Source organism: Nicotiana tabacum, chromosome 4 (genome assembly GCF_000715075.1).
Source record: "Nicotiana tabacum cultivar K326 chromosome 4, ASM71507v2, whole genome shotgun sequence".
Classification (NCBI taxonomy): Eukaryota; Viridiplantae; Streptophyta; class Magnoliopsida; order Solanales; family Solanaceae; genus Nicotiana; species Nicotiana tabacum.
Window position 1 is genome coordinate 56,150,910 of NC_134083.1, and position 22,084 is coordinate 56,172,993.

A 22,084-nucleotide genomic window follows, 5' to 3' on the forward strand; every position below is an offset into this window, starting at 1 on the left:
TTATCGTAAGTTAATCGTTGTAAGTTCGGGAATGAAATTATTTTGAGATTATAAACATTATATTATTTCAAACAAGTGATGAGTAAATTCGTGAAGGTGAGGGGGTAAGCAAATCGAAGAAAATGAATTTCATCGAAGTTTGACATTTTAAGATAAAATACGGCTCGAGCTAAAATACTCGGTATTTATGGACTAGTACCATACAAGGTACCACATGGCCATGATAGTAAGGTGTATAAGGTATGTGAAAAGTGAGTAGTATATTAAGTAAGTTGAAATAATTCTTAATTATGTGGGTAATTGATTAATTAACTAGGTAATGGGACATTACCTAGTTAATTAATAATTAGTGGTGGAGTAATTGAAGTTTTGGATAAAGATTAAACTAAAAAACGTGGCAGCAAGCCACTCTTTAACCAAATGACTCTTAAGTCATTAAAAGAGGTGCCAAGAGTAAGAGAGGTGGGCAAGTCTTGAACGTGAGTCACCTTACTCATTTAAGGAAAGAGATCCATTTTAAGTTCTTTACAATTCAATCTTTACACAGAAAATTTACAATCCAAGCTTTACACAGAAACTTTACAATTCAAGCACCAGCGCTAATTCACTTTCCAAATAGCAACGTTGTTGCTAAGTTCTTAAGGAAAGGTTTCGGATAAGATTTTCTTTGCATAGCAACGTGATTGCTTTGAGCTTTTCATACGACTTGTTCCGTGTTTTGTCGCAATTAACATGTATTAGAGGATTGTCAAGAGAATCGACTCAGGTATATTAAGGTTATCCCTTCTTTCTTTTGGCATGATCTATATGACACGAACGAAATGAGCAAATGCACAATTTCCATAAATGACTCTATTCATAGAAATATTAGGGGTGTGTATATTCTTGATTCCCCATGTGAATTATTATTATATCTTCTATTCATGGGTCTCAGAAAAATACGTATTTGATAAAATATATCCGACAGGCATATTATTTTTATGACATTCCGAGAAAATCTTATTAACGTATTTCTTAAGGCATATTATTTTTATGACATTCCGAGAAAATATTATTAACGTATTTCTTATGCATTTCATGCATTTATACATATACATTGACCCATGACCAGATGGCATTATATACGTGTATACATATACATTGACCCATGACCATATGGCGTTATATATACGTATATATGTATATTATATGTATATGGAATATGGGAAAAGGTTATGGCGTTATATACGCACCACCACCTGATCAGCTGGTATACGTTGATGATTCGCCCACAATGGCGTTATATACGCACCACCACCTGATCAGCTCCGGAGTTGCTTGTTTGGTCGGTATGATTTAGATGTGTATGGTTTGGTATGGCGGGGCTCTGTACCGACCTTCATGACAATTATGTACTCTTAGAGGCTTGTAGACATATGTCGTGTACGTGGAAGATTGTACGGCCTTGTCGACCTATGTTTTGAGTTTATAAATGATGATGTTGACCTATTAGGCCCGTATGTCACGTGTATATGATGATGTAATAAGAAAGATACGTTACATTGGTACTCGGTTGAGTAAGGTACCGGGTGCCAGTCGCGGCCCATCAATTTTGGTCGTGACAAAAGTGGTATCAGAGCAGTTCTGTCCTAGGGAGTCTACAAGCCGTGTCTAGTAGAGTCTTGTTTATGGGTGTGTCGTGCACTACACTTATAAGCAGGAGGCTAAAAGGCATTAAGGACTGTCACTCTTTCTTCTTACTCTAGATCGTGTGGTAGAGCTCAGTTGTAGGAACTCAATTTCTTAAACTCTATCTTATTCATAATACGATGATGCCTACATCTAGAAAGACAGTTGGTAAGAGATTGCATGTGGCTGTGAAAGAGTTGAGTCAGAGGAACTCGATTTTGCATGATGCTTATGATGGATAAATGTAAGGTCTTCAACAGATCGTGTGTGTACTAAGACGTGTAAGCCTTTTGATAAGAAGACTTAAGGCAGGAATATCTATCCACCCCTATGGTGAAATGCAATGAGAGATTCAGAATATAGGCACTTAAAGACTGGAAGGGATAAATATTATTTTAGTGTAGCTCGCGTCCCTAGTAGAGCGAGAACGTTAAGCAACCCGAAGAGCCAGTGGATGGAGTAAAGGGGAGCTAAGAGCAAGAAAATGTCTTGTTCGAGTTTTCAGAATAAAATGATAGACATAAATGTTAGCAGGAAATAAGAAAAGAATTAATGAAGCATTATGAGTAAGAAATGATACATGGATGACAATGGTAGATCAAAAGATAACAGTATTACAGAGTCTATAGTCAAGTGAAGGAAAAGACGAAAGGTGATAGGCTTTGAGACAACAAAAGAGTATAGGCCATAAAGTCATATCCTCATTTCGAGAAATAAGTTTGTGACTCCAACGCGACTACCAGAAGGAAAAGTTAGACCCCAGAGTAATAGAAATCAGTATGGACTGATGAACAAGGTAAACTAAACATGAACTAGGGACTGAGTAATAGTCGGCATCATGAGAATTTCAGAGATTGCGTCTCAGCGATAATAGAATGGAGGATAGAAGAATACCCTTTAAAATTCATTCAGGAAGACACTTCCCTAAAGCAAGCAAGGTGAGCAAAGTTAAGCTTAAGGGAATGTATTTCTAGTTATACTAAGTGTCACCCTCGCGAGTAAGGAATTTTGTTATCCTTGGTACAGAAGGATTACCACGAGGCAAGCAAGGATCATCGATGATGTGAAAAGATGCCAAAGATGAGAGGGTAAAACATCTATACGTAGATCATCGTAGCACTAAATCTTAGTGCTCCCCTAAAGGGGGAATATGGTGTGATGTGGCATTAAATCAGAATTAAGTGGTTCTAGTGACTATGGAATGGTAAAGGAAGAATGCGATAAAAATAAAAGAGGAATGAACTTGCACTTACCCAATCCTACAAATATGCTACGATTTCAGAACATTACATAAGCACGACGTCAAGGAGAGGAAGTAAGGGTTTCTTCCCGAGATGTTATTGATAAATAAGGAGCCAGTGCGAGATGTAAGTTAATGCAAAGGAAATAACCCAAGAAAGATTACGCGGAATATTGATATGAGAATGGGCCAATGATTAGTTAGTAGTTGATTCAGGAAGAGCCTAGTTATGGCTAAATAAGAGGACACGGACAAATCAACAGATCGTGCAAGATAAACATAGTGAACCCCAACATGGGGACTTCAGTCTCGCAGTATGACATTGTAATACTTGAGAAATATTCAGATAAGAGTCAAAGTAATTAAAGGTACCATATGAATGTTATGGAAATAAAAGATAGTCTCACTGGGAAGACAGTCAAAACTTCAGTTCAGGACCCTACAAGTACAAGGGCGTGGAAATATGCAATTACGGATAATTATAGGCAAGGAAGAATATCAAACATTCTGTCAAGTATACGATGTAATAAGCTCGCAGCTTCACAAGAGTTAGAAGGTCTTCCCTAAGTACTACAACGAAAGACTAGCTGAGAAAATAAGAAAGAAGGCTTCAACCTAAGCACAGTGACCTAAAGAGGAAATGGTCATGTAAAAACAGTCTCACTACAACATTGTATGCACTCCATGAGAAAGTGGCACCTACCGTGGTTAAGGAACGGGAAGAAAAATCAAAAGAAATATTCGAGACCATGTGAGTTGCACAAAAAATTCCGGCATGCGTGGGAACTAAGATAAGCTAAGTATACACGCAACAGAGGGGCAGAAAGACCAGGAAAAGTAATAGTTTACGTTTAAAGGAAGCTCAGAGGGAACAAAAGGGATTATGCACTTAAGACTTCAGAGTGATATCCATGCACCATATATGTGGACATTCATACAACCATAGAAGACTTCGGTATAAGTTAAAAGAAAGAATTGAGCCTAGGGCATAGACAAAGGATTGAATTATCAGAAGATTGTATCATGGATATTCCATAGCACCCATGAAAGGCTAAAGTAATAACTAATACTGTGAGCCACAGATCAGAAGATAGCTTAAGCCTACATAAAGGCTGATCAGAAGGAAGAGAAAACTAAAGAGTTACAACAACGAAGTAAATCAGGAGTCTGATTATTGGACCCCAGAAAATTATAGAAATCGTGATTGAGAACATTGCAGGATCGCTCTTAATATCAGAGGTACAAGAGAGATAGTACAGTAGCCATATTCTATAATGGACTATGATAAAGTTAGTTGGAAGAGTATCAGCCTCATAAGAAGTCAATATGAAGCTCCCACCGGAGTGTGTATGCACCAGAGGTGCAAGTATTATAATAGAGCTTCAAGTCGCGGATTTGAATTATACCTATGTGGAAGGGAGGTCATGAAAGAGATAGAAGATGTGATGCGAGATTTTAAGGTAAGTAAGGTAAAGGTGAACAACGTACGAGATACTCAAATGCAGAAGATCGTGAATAGTCCATACTTCAGATAGAAGGCTAGAAGTGCTGAGATTCAGTATCCAGGAATGATAAAGACGTCATTGGTGGAATATCTTCCAGCCTATGGTTTCTAGGTATCGAGAGGCCTAGTCAAGAGAGTAAAGAAGAGTTAGAGACGATATGATGTCTCGCTTGATGTTCCAAAATAACACAAGGAAATCTATGGTGCAAGCAAGTTGAAAGAAGATTGTGAGTAGTATAACTAGATATGTGTAGGTTGCAAGCTAAAGTATGGTAAAGCGACAAGGTTTTAGGAAGACATGAGTAAGGATAAGAAAGGGCGAGTGAAGGTGATAAGAATGGATAAGTTCTTAGGATTAAGCCCATGAAAACAAGAGAGCTGATGGTTTCTCTAAGTTATAGAAAGCTCAGTATAGCCTGAATGAACTCAAAGGAGTCCAAGACTAATAGCATTTAAAAGAGATGGAATGTTGCCCTGGTAGTAAAATGAGGGTATACTTGGGATAAATGAAGGATGACATTTGGACCTTCGATTGAGTAATGATTTCATGGATTGTACAGGATTAAAATACCCATGTAAGTGAGTCACATTGGGATGCTATAAAATATGGTTATTGAAGTACAATATCGCCGCAAAGTGGATCAGGAAAATCACTTTAAATATTCCTTGATGCAACGTAAGCCCTAGTGGCAAGGTATTACATAAGAAGTTTTAAGTTATGAGTGGTATATTGTAGATCAATATTGAGGTGAATCAACAATGGATGGACAAAAGTCACAAAGTATGAGATGAGATTAGGCCGTCATTCTTAAGATGAACAGTAATGAGGAAGCATTAAATGACTTAGATTTATACATATGGTATAAGCAACGAAAGTAACCTGTAGTTTGGTAGAAGACCTCAGTAACAATAAATTGAAGTAAGAGTTATGGTATAGTATGACCTACCTAGATGCAGTAAAGTCATACGAATGGATAATTGGGTTTATAAAATAAGATATAACAATATTCGTAAGTTCAACAAAGTACCGAGCAGAGAACTTCAGTGTACTTATAGATGCCCAGAGGGACATCTTATCAAGCTCTGTATATGCTTACAAAGTGAGGCCTAGAGATTGGCTAAAAACTGGAGAAAATAGGAGAAAAGGGTCGCATAGGCGCACATACAAGAAAAAAGTCGTACAGGCTGCATGACAGAAGGTAGCAAGAGTTACGAGATTGGAAGAATTCCGACCACAGACCGTAGTGTGAGAAAGAGGCCTAAAGGGGGGAATTCCCTGGACTTTGGTTTTATTCAAAGAACAATTGCCTAAATGGCAAGAAGAGTATTAAAGTATTCGCAAAAGCTATAGGTTATGAGAATGATATGTGCATTAGTCAACATTCGAGGACGAATGTTCCAAAGGGGAAATGATGTTACACCCCATGTTTTCGTTACATAAAAGTATGCCATGAGTAAATTGATGAAAGCTCGGAAAAGAGCTAAAATATCCGGTATTTATGGACTAGTACCATACAAGATACTACATGGCCATGATAGTAAGGTGTATAAGGTATGTTAAAAGTGAGTAGTATTTTAAGTAAGTGGAAATAATTTTTAATTATATGGGTAATTGATTAATTATTAGGTAATGGGACATTACCTAGTTAATTGATAATTAGTCAGTAATTCAAGTTTTGGATAAAGATTAAACTCAAAAACGTGGCAGCAAGCCACTGTTTAACCAAATGACTCTTGAGTCATTAAAAGAGGTAGCAAGAGTAAGAGAGGTGGGCAAGTATTGAACTTGAGTCACCTTACTCATTTAAGGAAAGAGATCCATTTTAAGTTCTTTACAATTCAAGCTTTACACAGAAACTTTACAATCCAAGCTTTATATAGAAACTTTACAATTCAAGCACCAGCGTTAATTCACTTTCCAAATAGCAACGTTGTTGCTAAGTTCTTAAGGAAAGGTTTCGGTTAAGATATTCTTTGCATAGCAACGTGATTGCTTCGAGCTTTTCATACGACTTGTTCTGTGTTTTGTCGCAATTAACGTGTATTAGAGGATTGTCAAGAGAATCGACTTAGGTATGTTAAGGCTATCCCTTCTTTCTTTTGGCATGATCTATATGACACGAACGAAATGAGCAAATGCGCTATTTTCATAAATGACTCTATTGATAGAAATATTAGGGGTGTGTATATTCTTGATTCCCCATGTGAATTATTATTATATCTTCTGTTCACGGGTCTCAGAAAAATTCGTATTTGATAAAATTTATCCAGCAGACATATTATTTTTATGACATTCCGAGAAAATCTTATTAATGTATTTCTTAAGGCATATTATTTTTATGATATTTCGAGAAAATATTATTAACGTATTTCTTATGCATTTCATGCATTTATACATATACATTGACCCATGACCAGATGACCAGATGGCGCTATATACGCCTATATTATATGTATATGGGATATGGGAAAAGGTTATGGCGTTATATACGCACCACCACCTGATCAGCTGGTATACGTTGATGATTTGCCCACAGTGGCCGAAATGATATGATGGGATGCCCTCAGAGGCTTGATGATGCTATGAACGCATATACCTATGCATGGCATGACATTTATATGCATATGCATGACATTATAAAAATGAAATGACTCACAGAGCTATGCACACGTACATGTCGAGTCTTTTACTCTATGTTTCTCTCATGTCTATTATTTACTGATTTTCATTCCTTACATACTCAGTACATTATTTATACTGACGTCCCTTTTGCCTGGGGACGCTGCGTTTTATGCCAGCAGGTCTCGATAGATAGGTCGAGAGTCCTCCAAGTAGGCGATCAGCTCAGCAGAAGATATTGGTGCACTCCATTTGCTTCGGAGTTGCTTGTTTGGTCGGTATGATTTAGATGTGTATGGTTTGGTATGGCGGGGCTCTGTCCCGACCTTCATGACAATTATGTACTCTTAGAGGCTTGTAGACATATGTCGCGTACGTGAAAGATTGTACGGCCTTGTTGGCCTATGTTTTGAGTTTATAAATGATGATGTTGACCTATTAGGCTCGTATGTCACGTGTATATGATGATGTAATAAGAAAGATACGTAACGTTGGTACTCAGCTGAGTAAGGTACCGGGTGCCCGTCGCGGCCCATCGGTTTGGGTCGTGACAGTACACCATTCCCTAGTTGATGATATTTTAGACATATGGTACACCACTCCCTAGTCTCCTTACCAGTATAGGGTACACAAGTCCCTAGCTGTGTTTTTCAATGTAGGGTATACCATTCCCTAGTTGATGATATTTTAGACATAAGGTACACCACTCCCTTTGTCTCCTTACTAGTATAGGGTACACTAATCCCTAGCTGTGTTTTCCAACATAGAGTACACCACTCCCTAGTTGATTGAGCTTAAATGCAGGGTACACCACTCCCTGATATCATTCCAAATATATAATACACCATTCCCTAGTTTTTACCAGTATAGGGTACACCAATCCCTAGTTGTGTTTTCCAATATAGGGTACACCATACCCTAGTTGATTTGATCTTAAATGCAGGTACACCACACCCTGATATCATTGGTAATATAGGATACACCATTCCCTAGCCGTATTTTTCCAACCTAAGGTACACCAATCCTTAGTTGAGGCACCATTTGGACAATCATGGTACACCATTCCAAAAGAATAGTATTTCCCTAGGGTACACCATTCTCGACCTTTTATTGCTTTCAATAATGAAGTAGTTTAGAATTTTTGTTACAATAACTCGCGAAATTTTTCTAGTGAAAACTGGGGCAAATTTTTTTTGTTTATTATTTAGTTCTAGTGTCTATATAGGTTTTACCTCAAGGCACATGGTTCAAGATAAACAAAAGAAGAAGTCTCAATCCAAAATAAAGAAAAGAAAAGAAAAAAGAAGTGAATTCAAAATGCAAAAGTGAATGAAAAGATATGGACTGCTCAAGACATGATTGAAGGAGCATTGCATTTTCCGTTTTGATTAGAAGAAGCCATAAAAGAATGAACTAGCACCTGCAGCTAGCAAGCATCAAGGCTCAAATCAGAGTCTGCATGAAGAACCAATCAAGATTCAAGAGCAAGTATCAGAAGACTTATAGATAGGAACCTTGTAACTCATAGCTGATAGGCTTATTTAGTTTCTTTTGATTTTGGTGTAATAAGGAGTTGAGCAAGCAGTAACATCAGCAATAGCAGTGAAATCACAGCTTTTCAGTAGTCCCAGCTACTAAAATTTTCAGAACTATACTGACCTGACTCCTTTATAGCCAAGGATATGTAGGCAACCTTGGAGGCAAGGTTCGGTCAAAGCTTTTCAAAATGCTTCTTATGGAGTATCAAACGGGCAAACAATTATTCATGATTGCTCATTTTATCTTTGCCCGAAAACTCTTTGTGTTTTCGAGCAAAGTGGGGCAGTTGTGAACACATAATTTTTGCTCTATGCCTAAAATACTCCTAAAAATAGTCCAAATTAGTTTAGTTACTTTTATAGGATTTTAGGAATTTTCCTCTATTTTTATTTTTGTTGGGTTCACATTTATTTGCATATTTTCATGCATACTTAGAGATACTTCAAATTAAAATGACAAAAATACTTCTATTTTTATTTTATTGCATTTTAGTACTTTAATTGTATTTTTAGGATTTAATTATATCGTTAGATGCACAGTTAATACAAGAAAATCATAAAATTACATTGGTTATTCTTGCTTTTGTTTTTGTATTTTTAGGTTCAATTGATCAGTAAATTAGTTAATCATCAGATAAAATAGATAGTTGGGTTGATTTTGCAAGATTAAGTTTGAAATTAGATCATTAATTTAGATAGGTTAATTGCATAAAGGCAAAGAAGAAGGTTTGGGTCCATTGTAACCTTAAGGGCAGAAATTGGGCCATCCCCTTCGGCCTAGTTCAATAACACCGGCCCTAACTCTCATTATCTACCCGGTCCAGCCCCATTTAATCCCAAACGGCCCCGTTTAGTCCATAAACGACCCCACCCCAAGTCAAAGAGTCAACAATCAAATCTTGGCCGTTCATTTATCTTGTTCCAACGGCCAGGAACTGGCCTCCCTTTCCCATATAACAGTCGTAACAGCCTCCCCCACCCCCCAAAACCATCTCAGACCATCTCTCACCCTCTCTCTCATCCTTCGCCTCTCTCCGTCGTAAACCACCGGCCAAAAATTGTCGCCGCCGGCTGGAATTGTCCAAATAACCTCAAATCACCACCAATCAACTCCATTTATCCTCCTTTGTCCCATCCCACTAAGATCGAACCTCTATTCTCGTCTCATTACCATTAAAACTAAACCCTAGCCACTCATTGTCCCCTTTTGATTTCTCGTTCAATCTATGGTCATAACCGGTCAAAATCGACATCATTCAATAGATCTTGATAAGATCTATTGATTGATGTCAATTTTGACAGGTTTCAGTGAAGGCCGATATCAGTCAACCCACTGTTGACCGGCCGGATTTCAATCTCATCCATTTGTCGTCGGAGTTTATGTTATTGGCCGTCTGTTTGAGCTAGAGGGTATATCTTGTTTTCCGTTTCTGTTATACTTTCACTTGTCCCATTTTTTGTTTGTTGATTCTAAATCATCTATGCCTAAATCAGCTAAAGCCTGATTTATTTGATTAGTTGTTTAATTGTTAATCGAGCATAATTATTTGTTATCCACTGCACACATGTTTTGCTATTGGGAATTTTTGATTGTTTCATCACATGAACAGATATCAGTGAGCATTCTTACGTACTTCATTCCATTTTAGGTTTTTTTTAATTTTCGTTTGATTATAGGTTCTCGTTTATTAGAGATTAAATTAGTATGTTGAAGTAATTTCGGGTTTCAGTTTAGTGAGACATAGGCCTTCGAAGGTTTGGAATAACTTGTTTTGGATTTTTAGAAAGTGTGGGGTGGATTAGGAATCAGGCCAAGATGTAGGCCCAATTCGAGTTGATCTTAGGAGCAAGGTAAGATCTGAAAGAATAGAAAATATAGGGGAGAAAAGGGGGCATTAAAGGAAATTAAACTGAGGGAATATTTTCTGTTAACTGATTTAGAAACTTCTAGGAGGAAAGAGAAAGGACTGAAAAGTAATAAAATAGTAAAATTAGGTCAAATGAGGGACTGAGGGAGTAAATACAGAAAATAAAAGGGACTAAAAATTAAGAGAAATAACAGAAAAATGCAGCTCGCATTCTTCTATAAGAGAAGTACATTCCCTCATTATTACTCACGCATTCACTGATTATTCTCACCAATTCACTGTCAATACACACACTTACTCTCTCACGTTTAGAGGAAGCTGAATTTGAGATAACAATTTCAGTTTTGAAGAACAAAAAAAACTCCATAAAATCACAACAAAAACAAAAAAATGTGTTTCAAAAGTGCTTCCTAAATTCTGACAATTTACTTTAATATTTTTCTGCTTGGATCTGTTGTTTTCTAGATTAGCTGAGCTCCAACTCTAGTTGATTTCAGACTTTATTTGGCAACTTGCTATTTATTTTTTTACTGCTAAGGTACTTGTTTAATCTCAAATAATGTAGTCTGCAATGATTTTGCCCTTTGTTGAATGCCTTTTGCATATGGATCATGATTCTGAATTAATATTTAAAACTGTTGATGTAACTATTACCAAAAGTCTATTGTGGACTCGACTAATAATAAACATATATGAAATTGAGTTTGATTTTGTGATTTGTATTTTAATTTTTACTTGTTAATCTGTTGTTTGTTAATATAAATTAGTGATATCAAGTTGCCAGATCGAAACTGAGTTTGTTTATTACCTGAACTGGAAATATAAATATTTTCATCATATGTTGGTTGGTGCTGCAGATTCAACTAGCTCATGGATTTGACCACCAGTTGGTCAAATGCATTAATTAGAGGTCTCCAGGTTAAATTGAGCAATTCTGAATTCATTGTGATTTGGGATACATTTGGTTCTAAGAGATCTGTTAAGAGTTCATAATTGTATTTGCTAGAACATTAATCTTAATGTAATAATTTTTTGAATCAAATTAGAGCTAAATTTTGTTTAGTATTACAATCCAGTTTACAATGTAGAAATCAATTGTATGTGTGATCTTGAAGATGGCAGTCTTTATTGTGTTTCATTAATCTTTACAGTTTGAGTTTTGTTATTGGGCCTGGGTGCCAAGACAAGCCCATCTCGGGTTCTCTTGTAAATTAAGAGCATTGGAGGTTTATGTAGGGCCTGGCCACGTAAAATCTGCCAGGCCCAAGCCCTACACAAAGATTTCGATTTGGGCTCCTATCTAGCCTGTAGTAACAAGACGTAATAGTTGTGAATTTAATTTCCTTTCTCTTCCGTGACTTTTTGTTGGATAGCCTTAAATTGTAAATAATTTAGACTTAGAGTTATCTTAATTTCCTCTCCATAAACTCTATCATCCCGAAAATGTAAGCAAAGTCATAGTGATCACGTATTTATTCTAGGAGCTTTAAAAAATGAAGAATGCATCCTTGTGCAATATACATAGCGACCAAGATTTCATCTTTCAAATAATGTTCATAATATCTAGACCTCCGTAGCAACCCCAAATCTTAGAAAGACCAACTTGAAAATTCGTAGAATGCTTTAGGCACGTTTTAATCGATTATCGTGATTGTGTACATATTTACATGACATGATTATGATCCAAGAATAAATCAAAGTATGCATTCGCACGACTTTGGCCAAACGAATTAACGCACACGTGGTTCGTTTCAAGATAATTCCATAACGCCATAATTAAGTAATTAAAAAGCGGTAAAAGGTAAATGCACACAAAGGTTCTAAAAATATGTAATTAACAAATAATCAAGCCAAGTTATGATTATAAAGCGACCGCGCTAAAACCGCGGAATCCGTGAATGCCTAACACCTTCTCCCGGGTTAACAAAATTTCTTACTCTGTCGTCTGTTTTTCGCTGACTTTAAATGTTACGACCCCAATTTCCCTCCGTAGGATGTCGTGATGGCACTTAGTATCTACGACTAGGTAAGCCTATCAAATAATAATAACTGAATAAATATAAATTAACAAGTTACTGAAAACAACTGAATAATAGATAAAAACCTTCCGAAATCAAAATCTCACAATACTCATCCCAAAACCGGTTGAACTGAGTCATAAGCTCTACAGAATACAACTAGAGTACTACTACATCACTGTCCGAAAGGAAATACAATGCTAAATGAGAATAAGGGAAGGTGACTCTGAGGCTTGCGGACATCGAGCAGGCATACCTTAAAGTCTCCGTACGGTAGCTAGCAGGAAATCTCTAATGACCGGAACGAGCAGACGTTACTGGATTTGCACAAAAATATGCAGAAGCGTAGTATGAGTACACCATAACGGTACCCAGTAAGTATCAAGCCTAACCTAAGTAAAGTAGTAACGAGTCCAGGTCAAGACACCCACTAGGATATAAATAAAAGTATAAAGTGTAATATGGATATGTAATGAAAAGTGAAGAAATAACTAATACGGAACAAGATGATAGTATGAACTAGTTTCAGAAATCAACAATATAAATTGCATAAAAGAAGCAACTAAAGTGCTACAATGATCATGTATGGACAACAATTTCTAGAACAATAAGGAATGACATAAGAAGATATATTTTCAACCAAAAATACCTCGCAACATGAAAGGAATAACAAGAATCATAACGAGGTACTGCCTCGTGTATAATAAAATCAAAATCGAGTTACCGCCTCGTATTTACTTTTCTTAATTTCAATCACAATCTTTCCTTATACCGCCGCATGAGCCTTACATTTAAAATAAGTTTTGAAAATATTTTTCCCGAAATAGCTACACGCACTTTATCCCACCTTATGACGCCGCGTGGCTTCACGTAGTTCACCTACAAGCAAAACGCACAGAAGTCCCACCTTATACCACCACATGCACATTAACCCCAAGCCTTATACTGCCGTATGCGCGTCACCACAAGTGCCTATATATCACAACTTGCCAACAACAATAATATCAATATTTCTACAACAATAGCCCATGGCTCCTGTAACGACCCAATCGGTTGTTTTGAGAATTTGCATCCCGTTCGGCGGCTTAAGGTCTCGAGCAACTTCGTATTATGTGTTATGACTTGTGTGTGTGGTCAAGTTCAGTTTTCGGATGATTCAAGATCAATTTGGAAGAAAGATTCTTATTGTAGAAGCTTAAGTGGTAAGCGTTGACCATAATTATGGAATTTTCATGATTCAAATAGCTTCGTATGGTGATTTTGGACTTAGGTGTGCGTCCGAATTTGTATTTGGAGGTCCGTAGGGTAATTTGATACATTTTAGCGAAAATTGAAAAGTTGAAGTTTTGGAAGGTTAAGAGGTTTGATTGGGAGTTGACTTTGTTGATATCGGGCTCGGATTGCGATTCCGAGAGTTGGATTAGCTCCGTTATGTCATTTGGGACTTGTATGCAAAATTCGACGTCATTCCGGGTTGATTTGATATGTTTCGGCACGAGTTTTGGATGTTGGAAGATTTGAAAGTTCATAAGTTCGATTTGAGGTATGATTCATAGTTTCGATGTTGTTTGATGTGATTTGAGGCTTCGAGTAAATTCGTATTGTGTTTTAGGACTTGTTGGTATGTTGGGATGGGGTCCCGGGGACCCCGAGTGTGTTTCAGGTGGGTTTTTAATAAGTTTGGGCATTTCGGCACTTTGATGATGTTCTGGAGCAGCTGAAGTACGAAGGGCACATTTTTGGAGTGCTGAGGCAAAGCCCATGTGCGGTTGCAGTAGAGAAAAGTGTGAAACGCAGCAGGGGAAACCTGCAAGTTTGATGGTCACTTTGGAAGCTTATATCGTTTAATCTATAAGGAATTTGGAGATGATCCAAAAATAAAAGTTGTACCTCTTTGAGTTTAGTTTCCAAAAAATCAAACCATTCATCATTTGAAAATTGTACAGAAAAATTATGGTCAATTTACTGAAGCCTGGTAGTGCAGTTGCTGCTGTAGTGCGGCCGCACAATTTGGATCGCGGCCGCGAAACTTGGAAGTGCAGACCACACAAAATATGTGTTGTCAACAATTTGGGAGATCAAATGTGGTACCATATAAATAAGGGTTTTATCTCATTTTTTATTTTTGGACCTAGAGAGTTTGGTTTGTCGCGATTTTTCATGAGTTTTTCAAGAAAATTATCAGGGTAAGTAATTCTTACTCGATTTTGGCTATATTACATGAATCCATTGTTATTTTTCATCATTTAATTAGTGATTTGAGTTGAAAATTTGGAAAACATATTGTGAAAACTTCTTAGACTAAATTTTGGGGATTTGAAAGGCGATTTGGGGTCGGATTTGAGTAATTCTTGTATGTTTGGACTCGTTATCGAATGTGTGTTAGAATTTTTGTAATTTTTGTCGAGTTCCGAGGCGCGAGCCTGGGGTTGACTTTTTGAGTTGAATTTTTAGTATTAATTAAAGATCAAAACTTTATTATCCAGAATTATTTCCTATGATTTTTATTTATGATATTAAGTTATTTTGGCTAGATTTGAGCCGTCCGGATATTTATTTCACACGAGTAGGTCATTTTAAAGTATCGGCCTAGCTTCTTTGAGGTAAGTATCTTGCCTAACTTTGTGTGGGGGAACTACCCCTTAGGATTTGAGTTATTTGTGCTAATTATGTCATGTGAAAGTCGTGTACGCGAGGTAACGAGTACGTGATCAGGCTTATTTGTGGGAACTTGACTGTTTAAGACTATTAGGTTCTTATGTTCATTAGATATGAAGTTGTTTTGTCATGTTAAATCTCCCATTTACTGAATTCACCCTTACGTGTCTTATTTGGAATTAACTACTTCATGTTCTACCCTTATTGTCGATTAAACTCTTATGTGCCTTAACTGAAGTTGTTGCCTCTTTTATTGCCATGCTATCATTTTCGTAATTGCTTATCCTTAATTGAAGTTATTATTATCTTTTCCGTAATTGCTTATCCTTAATTGAATTTGTTGTATCTCTTCCGTAATTGCTCAAACTTAAATGAAGTTTTGCTAACCCTTTTCATTGTTGACTTATCCTTATTTGAAATCATTGATTCATGTTATCTCTCTTATCATCAAATTGTACTTTTGTGGAATCATTGCTACACATTATCTCTACCTTGTTGAGCTATTCTTGTGGAGACCATTATTCCCTATTGTGTTTTTCTTTTTGAGCTCGTTCTACCATTTCTTCGTGTTCCTGAGTTGATTTACTTGACGTATCCTCGGGTTATTGTTGTTGTATTCAGTATTGTTGAGTCGAGGGCTATGCGTAGTTGTGATATTTTGAGGAAATATTGTGGTATATGGGCACATATTGTGAAAGTCATTTTGTTGAGTTGTTATGTTTTGGCACACATGTTATTGTTAAGAGGATTGTTATGATGTTTGCATGAGGTTTCTGCCGTGCTGTGGTTATAATGTTTTCACGAGGTTTCTGCCATGCTATTGTTATGATATTTGTACGAGGTTTCTGTCGTGCTGTTGTTAATATTGATACGCCTGCGGTGGTATAAGGTCTGGGTGTTGAAAAGCATGCGGTGAGATAAGGTGGGCTTGATACGCGTGGCTAGTAGGGGAACTACTAGAAGCCATGCGGTGTGATAAGGTGGGCTAAAACGTGGGATGCTATTTCGGGAAAAAAGATTTTCAAAACAAAATGTAAAGGCTATCGCGGTGATATAAGGAAAAATTGTGATTCATTTTATGATTTGAGACTACGAGGCGGTACCTCGGTAGTGACTCTTGTTGACATTTTCCCATTCTTTTGTACTTATCTTTGATTGTTGTTTCCCTTAGCATACTATTAATTATCTTTCTCCGTGTTGCATTATTGCTTAGTTATGTGTAGTTAATCTTGTTGTACTATTCATTGTTTCAATTTTATTGCTGTCTTTATTACACTGTACATTTTGTGGTGATCGTTTCTTATGTGCCATTCATTGTCTCTACTCTTACTTGTTGACTTGAATTGTGGTAGAACACTTACACAAGCATGCACGTAAATAAATCACCCATATCGGTCTAAGAAGATGAATCCTGATGTTTTGACCATTTACATGTACTCATGTGTACTTGCCTTATGTGTGAGAGTTATCCTATTGGCACGTGAGTTGTCCGTGCAGTCATGAGTCATGATTATTGTTGGCACGTGAGTGGTCCGTGTGGATATTAGATATTGTCACTTCTTTGGCACGTGAGTCGTCCGTGCTGTTATGAATTGTAATGTGGGCACAAGATGCCGAGTGATTAGGGTTTACGAATTGGGACACGTGATTTGTGCTTTTGAGGTTTGGTACCTCGTGGAAATTCTTGGGTAAACCTGGTGTGAAAGCAGTTGTTCCTATTGAGTTGTCACTTATTTTCTTTTATTTGGTTTCGCCAGATTTGAATTGTATTCAGCTCACTCTACAGTGTTATTACCTGTTTGTTCCATGTTGTTAATTGTTGCTTTTAGCTTCCTATTACAAGTATTGGATCATTATTGCCATCATGCCTAGCTTTATAGAGACATTGTTCCCTGTTAGTTCTACATTTATACTTGTTCAGGTGTTTAGTCCAGTGGGTGTCTTGACTGTCCTTCATCACTACTCCACCGAGGTTAGTCTTGATACTTACTGAGTACCGCTGTGGTGTACTCATACTACGCTTCTGCACATTTTTGTGCAGATCTCAGATGCACATTATTTAGCTAGCTGGTCGAGCATTGCTGTTGAGACTCAGGGTAAACCTACCGTCGCGTTCGCAGGCCTCAGAGTCACTTTCTGAAATTGTACTTGTACTATTTAATTCTATTCTGAACAGTTGTATCTAGGGATTTTCTAGCAACTCATTAGTGCTTATGACTTGTACTACCGATTTTGGAATTGTAAGTTGTGTATAAAGAATTCTATTTCATATTTATCAGTTGATGGTTGAATTCTTCTATTAATTTAGTAAGTATTAGGCTTACCTAGTCTTAGAGACTAGGTATCGTCACGACATCCTACGGAGGGAAATTGGGGTCTTGACAGCTCCACCACAATGTATACAAGAATATCAACAACAACAATGGATTAAAAATGCTCAATAAGATAGATATATCAACAATAACCAACATCGCTTCAACGTATTAACGACTTTCACAACTTCAACACCAAATAACTCAAAAATGAGAGAAATAATGTATAACCACGATATTAGATAAGACTAACTCATAATAAAAGAGATAATATTCAACAATGAGTCTCAAATAATGGAAATCAAAAAGTAAAGGGATAACATAAACAATTGCTTCAAGTAACAAAAATCAATAAGGAAAGAGATAACACGAACAATAACTTCAAACAATGATAACTAATAATGAAGAGATAGCATGTAACAATAAAGAGGCAACAAGTTCAACTAAAGCAGGGGAGCAATTTAGCAAGTATGATGTAGAACAAGTACTAAACAAGTCAATTAAAGCATGTAAGGATAGTCTAATACAAGCAAGGATAAATTGACTATGAGAATTTAGAACATGATATGGCATTTCAATTAAAGCATGGAAATAATCTAAGTAGTCTAAACCGGTCAAATACCATGCACAACCTGTGTACCCACTCATCACCTTGCGTACACGGATTTCACTTAGCACAATTGAATCAAATAATACCAATCCTAAGGGGTAGTTCCCCCACACAAAGTTAGGCAAGACACTTACCTCAACTAGGCCAATTCAACACTCGGAAATAGCTTTTCCCTTAAAATCCGCCTCCACACGGCTCAAATCTAACCAAAATCAACTCAATATCATCAAACAATGCTAGAAAATTCAATTGCAATAGATAAAGTTAAGATCTTTACACTTTTTCCAAAAAGTCAACAAAATTCAACTCGGGGCTTGCCCGGTCAAAATCGGGTCCAATGGTAGATTCCATCTACCCATGACCCCACGAGTTCATATATGTGATTAGTTTCAAAATTCGAGTCCAAATCGACTCTCAAAACTCAATTTCTTATTTTTTAAAAATTTGTCAAAGTTTCACAAATTTCTACTTTGATTCACGTGATTTTGATGTTAAAATCTAAGATATATTGATGGAATATGGTTAGAAATAGATTAGAATCACTTACCCAAGGTTTGTAGGTGAAAACCCCCTCTCTAAATTACCTCATACCGAGTCTACGGTTCAAAAATGAGAGAATGAGTTCAAAAATCCCGTCCCTTAGCTATTTGTCCAGTCGCAGATGCCACAAATGCGACCTGGGGTTCGCACAACAAATGTGAAGAATCCCTCGCAAAAGCGAAGACCTTCCATCTCAGCTCGTTAGCTAAAAGTCAACCTACGGTCAAGCTTTTCAATTTTAAATTGCGAAAATTTGGCAAATCAACACAAATCAACCTACGAACTTCCAAAGTTAATTCTAGGCATACACCCGAGTCCGAAATCACGATACGAAGCTATTGGAATCACAAAAATACCACTCCGGGGTCGTTTTCACAAAAGTCAAAGTTTGGTCTACATTTTCAAATTAAAACTTCTAAGTCTTCAAAGGTCCAAATTAACCCCAAAGCTTCCCGGAACGAAACTAATCAACCCCGCAAGTCATAAAAGCATAAACGCATAAGTGTGAAGCAATAAAAGGGGTGCAATTACATAAAATAACCGATCGGGTTGTGATAGTAGGCTATATTTATGCAATTTAGACACTATTTACACACTAATTTAGCCGCACTTTATTGATATTTGAATGCTAAAAGATAACAAAATGCTCTAATTAAGAATTTGATGCTTTGCAGGAGCTACTCCGAGCTAGGAGGGAGCTAACGAGTGTTTTGGAGTCAACATGGAGTGTGGAAAGCCAATCGAAGGTTAGCCCGGTCGAAAAGGAGCGAGAAAAGCAAGCGAGACGACCTCTCCAGATGCGCGGCAGTGAAGTGGACTGCGAATTGGCCCGCAAACTCAAGGTAGTGAGGTAGTGGAAATCCGCGGCGGATCCGCGGTCAAATCCGCGACCGCGGACGGGCGGAAGAAAGCGAAACACGCAGGGTTAATAATGTAATTTCCTAGGCGACTAACCTAAACCTATATGAAACCTAAACTCGCCCAGAAGTCAGAGATAACTGGTTTTAGAAGATTTTAGAGGCAAGAACAAGGGAGAGAAGACGAATAATTTCCTAAGAGTTTTCAACTTCTTCTTCATACTTCTATTTGTTGATTATGAATTATTTTAGTGATTTATTTTCCATTAGTACGAGTAGCTAAATCTATTATCTAGGGTTGATGGAACCAATTGTTGGATGAAGTCTTGACTCTATTTTGTTATAATTGGGTCGTGTTTGTTTTATGATTGTTCAACTACGTATTGTATTGTGGTAAATTGAAAGGGCCCTTGATTAATCGTGTCTAGTTACCTTGTGTTGCTTGAAAAAAAAATACTTGGTTAGATTGTTGTTGAACACCACCACTTTTGGGTAAGTTAAGAGATTAATTACTTGAATTTAAAAGTGAGGTTAGAAATAATGAAACTTTGGTGGGATAATTCTGAGTTGCATAAATTGTTAACTAGAGTAGTTCGAGAGAATGCTTCTAGTAAATTATCGTAATTGATCGAGAGATAATTACGGTAGCCCGGAACTCATAATCCTCATAGAGTACTACAACGAGATTATAGCTAAAGAGTTAAGAATTAATCCGGCAATTGGGAAATCAATAGCCCTAGATCCTTTTACCCTTGAATTCATTTTTAGTCTTGATTATTGCTAATTTTATTGTCATTTTTCCTTAGCTAAATAAATTCCACTGATTATTCATAAAACTCTTGCATCCGGAAGTTGTCTGAGCTTTTCATTAGCATTATTTAAATTTGTAGTAAATAGGTTAGTTCCCTGTGGGATTCGACTCCGGACTTGAACCGAGTTATATTTGCAACGACCGCTTAGTATTTTTTACAAGGCATAGTTGGGCGAGATATTTTGGCACCGTTGCCGAGGAACTAACAGTGTTATTTATTACAACTTAGAAGAATTGCTAGGATTCTTAGTTTAGATCAATTTCTTACGGTGTTTAAATTTTTCCATTGAATTTCTCACGTTTGAATTCTCCTGTGACTCAGGTGTATGCCTAGAAGCTCTTCGAGGACTGGTGAACTTTTTGAAGGATTCTCAGACCCCGAGAAAGAATTCAGGGCATTAAATCGAGCCAACAAGAATAACAAATAGTTACAACAAAAACACACACTCGAAATTGAAATGGACAACGTTGACGATGTCAACAGAAACAATCGGAATAATCGGGTTGACCCAAATAATGGAGTTGTGGCACCTCTTGTGCCAGAAGCTGCTCTTTATGATTGGGCACAACCAACTGCTGATAACCTGGCCACCGCCATTACTGTACCTCAGATACAAGCGAAGATATTCCAGATCACCAACAGCATACTGCATCTGTTGCAAAATAAGGGACTGTTCTCCGGGTCATACATTGAAGGCCCACAACAACATTTGAAGAATTTCCTATCAATATGTGTGACCCAAAGATAGCCGAATGTGACTCCTGAAGCCATCAAGCTATTACTGTTTCTATTCTCCATGACTGGAGAGGCTCAAACTTGGCTGAATTTGCTCCCAATAAACTCCATTGCCACTTGGGAAGCATTAGTCAAACAGTTCTTAAACAAGTTCTATCCTCCCAACAAGACTGCAAGGCAGATTGATGAGATATTGAAGTTCAAGCAGAAACCAACTGAGACCTTGCAAGAAACCTGGGAGAGGTTCAAGGGTATGCTAGTGAAGTGTCCACACCATGGCATTCCAGATCAGATGCTGGGACAGAGATTCTACATGGGTTTAGCAGACAGTTTGAAGGCCATTGTAGATGCTTCAGCTGGGGTGTATTTTTTAGCAAGACATTCATAGAGTGCAAGATTTTTCTTGACAAGATGGCTCAAAATTCAGGCTGAATGACTAGAGGTACGACACTTACACCAGTAGTGCATTCTGTTGCTCTTGACCCAAACAATTCCCATGCAGAGAACATAGCCACTCTCATGACTCAGATGAGCATACTGACAAAGAAAATTGATGAAATGGGTACAAAGCAAGTGCACATTGTTGATACAACAAATGGAGGATTGTGTACTCCTTGCATAAACTAGTCATATGTATGCTCGTGGAGTGGAGAGAATGACAATCAGGGCTTCAGAGAAGACATGAATTATGTCAATAATTTTGGAGGTCAGAGGTAAGGTGGGCAACAATGGGGACCAGCACCAAACCAGCAGTACAGACCCAACCTGCCATAACACAACCCCAATTCTGGAGTCGCACGACCACAAGGTCAAGTTGTGCCTTATCAAAAGCAACATGGCTATAATCAATAGCACCAGCAATAGTTGGCCTACCAATCACCTCATCAACAACATGACAGCAACATGATAGAAATCAGGGGCATGCTGCAACAACTTATTGGAACAAATGGTAAGATGCAAGAAAAGTTAGCAGCATATGATTCAGCAATCAAAGGCATTGAAACTCAACCAGGATAGCTGTCTATGGCCTTGAACAATCGCCCCCAAGGAACATTGCATGTAGATACAAATATTAACCTAAAGGAGCAAAACCCAAATCAGCTA

General features: G+C 37.3%; 1 non-coding gene across 1 annotated transcript; it reads right to left on the reverse strand.

Moving 5' to 3' along the window:
- Nucleotides 1–21,155: 21,155 nt before the first annotated feature.
- LOC142180424 (small nucleolar RNA R71) lies at nucleotides 21,156–21,262 on the reverse strand. The gene has a single exon (XR_012709050.1). It is a non-coding gene; the product is annotated as a small nucleolar RNA R71 (small nucleolar RNA).
- Between the last annotated feature and the right edge of the window lie 822 nt (nucleotides 21,263–22,084).